Consider the following 6,409-nt stretch of genomic DNA (forward strand, 5'->3'; position numbering starts at 1 on the left):
TGTGCTGATTTTAAGTCCTTTGGGTATAAATCAATCAGTGGGATAAGTGGGTTAACTGGTGATTCCATTTCAAGTTTTCTGAAGAATCTCCATACTGCTTTGCAGAGTGGTTGCATCAATTTGCAGCCCACCAGCAATGTATGAGTGAACCTTTTTTTCCCACATCCTCACCAATGCTTATCATTATTGGTATTTATTTATTTATTTATTTAGTGGTGCTGGGGATTGAACCCAGGGCCTTGTGCATGAGAGGCAAGCGCTCTACCAACTGAGCTACATCTGCAGCCCCTCATTATTGGTATTCTTGATAATTGCCATTCTGACTGGAGATGGAATCTTAGTGTAATTTTAATTTGCATTTCTCTAATTGCTAGAGATGTTTAATATTTTTTTTCATATACTTGTTGACCATTCGTATTTTTTCTTCTGTTTAGTTCCTTTGCCCATTTATTGATTGAATTATTTGTTTGTCTGTTTTTGGTGTTAAGTTTTTTGAGTTCATGTACATCCTGGAGATTAATGCTTTTTTGAAGTGCAGATAGCAAAATTTTCTTCCATTCTGTAGGCTCTCTCTTCATGTTCTGGATTGTTTCTTTTGCTATAAAGAAGCTTTTTTTGATACTGTTTGATTTATTAATTCTTGATTTCGCTTCTTGTGATTTAGGAGTCTTGATGAGGAAGTTGCTACCTAAGCTGACATGATGGAGAGTTGGGCCTACATTTTCTTCTAGTAAGTGCAGAGTCTCTAGTCTAATTCCTAGGTCCTTGATCCATTTTGAGTTGAGTTTTGTGCATGATGAGAGATAGAGGTTTAATTCTATTTTGCTACATATGGATTTTCAGTTTTCCCAGCACCATTTGTTGAAGAGGCTATCTTTTCTCCAGTGCATGTTTATGGTGCCTTTGTCTTGTATGAGATAGCTGTATTTTTGTGGGTTAGTCTGTTATAAAGAATTCTTTAAGCTGAAATAAAGGATGCTAAACAGCAACATGATAGCCCAAGAAAATAAAAATCTGTTGGTAAAAAACACTGTATTCCTAGTAGCAGAGCACTTTCCTAGTATCAGTGAGGCCCTTTTTCAGTGCCCAGAACTATAATAAATAAATAAATAATAACAAATAAAAATAATAATAAAAAATAAAGAAAAAAATGAAAAAGAAAAATAACAGAAAAAAAATCAATGAAATTAGGAGCCAGTTTTTTGAAAAGATAGAACAAACTAGACAAACCCTTAATTGAGCCAAGAAAAAAATAGAGAAGACTCAAATAAATAATATCAGAAATGAAAGAAGATACATTACAACTGATACCACAAAAGAATCATAATATGTACCAACAAACTGGATAAATTCATAGAAATATACAACCTACAAATACTAAATCATGAATAAATAGAAAGAAGTCTTAAACAGATCTATAACTAGTACGGGGAACAAATCAGTAATCAAATCCTCCCAATAAAAAAAGCCTAGGGTCTGGGGTTGTGGCTCTGTGGCAGAGTGCTTGCCTAGAACATGTGAGGCTCTGGGTTCTATCCTCAGCACCACATAAAAATAAATAAATTAAGTAAAGATATTGTATTCATCTACAACTTAAAATAAATTATATATATATATATATTTTAATCCCAGGACTAGATGACTTCACTGGTGAATTCTACTAAACATTTTTTTAAAAGAATTAATGCCAATAATCTTCAAATTCTTAAAGAAAAAAAAAGAAATCAAGAGAACACTTTACAATTTCAATTCATTTCATGAGACTGACATTACCCTGACAACAAAGCAACACACAGATGCCACAATAAAAGAAAACTACAGGCCAATATCCCTGATAAACATAGATGAAAATATTTTCAACAAAATACTAATAAACCTATTCAGCAGCAAAATTAAAAGAATCATACACCATGGTCAAGTGGAATTTATTCCTGGAATGCCAGATGTTTCAATATATGAAAATAAATTAATGTGTTACATCACATCAATAAAGGATTAAAAAATCATATGATTGTCTTAATATATGCAGAAAAAGTGTTTGACACAGAATTCAGTACTCTTATGGAAAAAAAAAATCTCAACAAACCAAGAATAAAAGGGAAATACTGCAACACAATAAAAGTCATATATAAAAAGCCCATAGCTAACATCTTACCCAATAGTGAGAAACTAAACTCTTTTCATTTAATATCTGGAACAAGGCAAGGATGACACTACTATGTATCATACTACTAGAAGTTCTAGCCAGAGCAATTAGATAAGAAAAAGAAGTAAAAGCACTCAAATTGGAAAGGAAGGAGAAAGTTATTCCTGTTTGCAGATAGTATACATATTTAGTAAACCTGCAAAAAACTCCATTTAAAAAAATTAAAATACTTAAGTTCAAGGAGGTAAAAAAATGTATGTACTGAAAACTATAAAACATTGATGAAAGACATTAAACAAAACAGATATCGTGCATTATTTGATTGAAAGACTCAATATTGTTAAAATGTCCTTACAACCCATTAGATCTATGGATCCAATGTGATCTCTACCAAAATCCTCAAACTTATAAAAGTATATATTTAGAAAAAAATTCTTAAAATTCATATGGAGGGCTGGGATTGTGGCTCAGAGGTAGAGCGCTTGCCTAGAATGCGCCAGGCCCTGGGTTCAATCCTCAGCACCACATAAAAAATAAAATAAAATAAAGATATGTGTCCGCCTATAAGTAAAAAATAAATATTTTTTAAAAATCTCACTCCAGTAAGATTGGCAGCCATTATGAAGTCAAACAACAACAAGTGCTGGCGAGGATATGGGGAAAAGGGTACACTGCTTCATTGTTGGTGGGACTGCAAATTGGTGCAGCCAATTTGGAAAGCAGTATGGAGATTTCTTGGAAAGCTGGGAATGGAACCACCATTTGACCCAGCTATTCCCCTTCTCGGTCTATTCCCTAAAGACCTAATAAGAGCACGCTACAGGGACACTGCTACATCGATGTTCATAGCAGCACGATATGCAATATTGTGGAACCAACCTAGATGCCCTTCAATAGATGAATGGATAAAAAAAAATGTGGCATTTATACACAATGGAGTATTACTCTGCATTAAGAAATGACAAAATCATAGAATTTGGAGGGAAATGGATGGCATTAGAGCAGATTATGCTAAGTGAAGCTAGCCAATCCTTAAAAAACAAATGCCAAATGACTTCTTTGATATAAGGGGAGTAACTAAGGACAGAGTAGGGATGAAGAGCAGGAGAAGAAGATTAACATTAAATAGGGACGAGAGGGGGGAGGGTAAGGGAGAGAGAAGGGAAATTGCATGGAAAGGGAAGGTGATACTCAGGCTTATACGAAAATACATACAAGAGGAAGTGAGGGGTAAGGAAAGAATAATACAAGTGGAAGAAATGTTTTACAGTAGAGGGGGTTGAGAGAGAAGAGGGGAGGGGAGGGAAGGGGAGGGGAGGGGGGATAGTAGAGGATAGGATAGAGAGCAGAATTCATCAGACACTAGAATGGCAATATGTAAATCAATGGAATGTAACTGATGTAACTGATGTGATTCAGCAATCTGTATATGGGGTAAAAATGGGAGTTCATAACCCTTTTGAATCAAACCGTGAAATATGATATATCAAGAAAGATGTAATGTTTTGAACGACCAACAATTAAAAAAAAAATTCATATGGAACCTGAAAGAGCCAAATTGATCCCAAGGGGAAAAAAAAAAAACAACAACAACACTGTAGGAGTCATACTTCCTGATTTTCTAATATAACATGATGTTATAATCATCAAAACAGGCACAGTGGCACATGTCTGTGTAATTCTAGCCACTCAGGAGGCTGAGGCAGGAAGATCATAAATTTGAGGCTGGCCTGGGCAATTTAGCAAGTCTCTGTTTCAAAAATAAAAATAAAAATGGCTGGGGTTCTAGCTCAGTGGTAGATTGCCCCTGGGTTTAATGCCTGTCCCCACCAAAAGAAAACACAAACCAATAAAAAACCCAGTGTAGTACCTGCATGCAGAGAGACATACAGACCAATGGAATGGCAAACATATCTATGCATTTATAGTAAGTTGATCTTCCATAAGGATGAAACTGATCTTAAGATGGGGAACAAATAGTCTTTTCAACAAGTGATGCTGGGAAAATTGGGTAACAGAATGAAATTGGATCTTCATCTTACATCACACACAAAAATCAACTCCAAATGGATTGAAAACTTAACATGTAAGAGCTAAAACATTAGACTCCTACAAAAAAAAAAAATTAGAGAAAAGCTTCATGAAATTGGTCCTGGCATTGTTTTTTTTTTTTTTCATGAATTAGAACATCAAAAGCACAGGCAATAAAAACAAAAATAAACAAGGAGTACTACAACAAATTAAAAATCTGCATAGCAAAGAAAATAACACAGTGAAAAGGTGATCTATGGAATGATGGAATGTATTTTGCAATCTGTATGAGGGGTAAATATGCAAAATATGTAAGGAACTCACACATCTCAATAACAAAAACATTAATGTAATTGTAAAATGGGCAAATGACTTGAATAGACATTTCTCAAAAAAGATACACAAATGTCCAATAGGAATAGGCAAAAATGCTTACAGCCAGGTGCAGTGGTATATGCCTGTAATTCCAGTGAGTGAGGAGGCTAAAGCAGGAGGATCACAAGTTCAAACCCAGCCTTAGCAACTTAGCAAGATCCTGTCTCAAAAATTAAAAATAAACAGGACTAGATATATACCGCAGTGGTAGAGTGTCCCTGAGTCTAATTCCTAGTACCAAAACAAACAGACCAAATTCATTGTCACTTATGTTAGGAAAATGCAATGCAAAACCACATTGAGGTGTCAACTCATACTTGTCAGAATGGCTATGTTTAAAAAAAAAAAAAAAAAAAAAAATATATATATATATATATATATATATATATAATTTGTAGAAAGCGGGGAGGAGGGTGAGGGGGTAGAAAGAAAGAGAAAGAATGCAGACACAAGGATGTGGAGAAACTGGAACCTTTGTACACTGTTGGTAGAAATTCAGAATGGTGTGACTGCTAAGGAAATCAGTAAGGAAATTCTTCAAAATTTAAAAATACAATGACCCTGTGATCCAGCAACCCTACTTCTGGGTACACAGTATATACAAAAGCATTAAAATAATTTCCAAAATATATCTGCCCTTCCATATTCATTATGGCATTATTCACAATAGCCAAGAAGTGGAAACAACATAAATACCAAAGAGTGAACGGATACAGGAAATGTGGTATATACAATGGAGTTCACTTCAGTCTTTAACAGGAAATTTTGTGATATGCAACAACATGAAAGACCTTGAAGACATTGTACTAAGTAAAATAAACCAGATTCAGAAAGATAAGTACTGCATGATTCCACTTATACGAGATATCTAAAACAGTCAAACTCATAAGAAGGACTGGAATATTGGTTATTCAGGGCTGGGGACAGGAGGAACTAGGGAATTATTAATCAACAGGCATAAAGTTTCAGTTAAGAAGTAATAAATAAATATCTCTGGAACAGAGATATACTGTAGGACACTGTACTTACAGTCAACAATAATGTATTTTAGACTTAATATGTGTTAAAAGGATAGATTTCATGTTGAGTGTTTGTACCACAGTAGAACAATTAAAAAAAAAATAATAACATTTTTCAAATCACAAAATGACCAAATATCTCCCTCTCCTGGCTAGTGTAAGTAACTGCTGCTGTTTTATAAATTTACAGTTTAATCCTTGCTTCTCATTTTATAAAAGATATATTAAGCTATTCAGTTACAAAAAAAAAATCCCCCTGCTTCCTGATATTATCAATCCTCATCAAAGCCCCCACCCCCCAAAAAAAACCCAAAATCACCTACCTCAACTCTGAATCCTCTAAGAGTTTCTTTCCAAACCCCTTCTTCCTGAGATGTCCATGGTTTCCCCTGATTATTCTTTCTTCCTAGCTGCAACAAACAATTAATCCACCTTCCTCAATTATAAGTGTGTTCTTGGGGGGGGTGGGGGGGCATTGGTAGTTCCTCAATATGAAGTAGCTTTGTATTTGCTATTAAGTGTGAAAATTGAAAAATAAATTACTTGTATTCATTTTTGTATGATTCAATACATTTTTTGAAGTATAGACTATTGAATGGGGGTGAAGTATTGAATATTGTAGAAGATGAGACCAGAAACATCACGTTTAGAATCAGATTGTCATTTACTGAGAATCACATTGTAGAGGACTATTTACTAGCCACAGGCAGGAAGCTAGCAGACCATGACACTGGTTTGGGTTTTTTGTTTGTTTGGGATTTTTGTTTTAGTACTGAGAATTAAATCCAGGATGCTCTACCACTGAGCTACATTTTTTATTTTAAAACAGGCTCTTGAC

The 6,409-nt window shown here is 34.5% G+C and overlaps 1 non-coding gene across 1 annotated transcript; it reads right to left on the minus strand.

The window, feature by feature from the left end:
• Nucleotides 1-210: 210 nt before the first annotated feature.
• Nucleotides 211-281, minus strand: Trnae-cuc (transfer RNA glutamic acid (anticodon CUC)). Its single transcript has one exon. It is a non-coding gene; the product is annotated as a tRNA-Glu (tRNA).
• Nucleotides 282-6,409: the final 6,128 nt, after the last annotated feature.

This window comes from Ictidomys tridecemlineatus, chromosome 7, assembly GCF_052094955.1.
Source record: "Ictidomys tridecemlineatus isolate mIctTri1 chromosome 7, mIctTri1.hap1, whole genome shotgun sequence".
NCBI lineage: Eukaryota > Metazoa > Chordata > Mammalia > Rodentia > Sciuridae > Ictidomys > Ictidomys tridecemlineatus.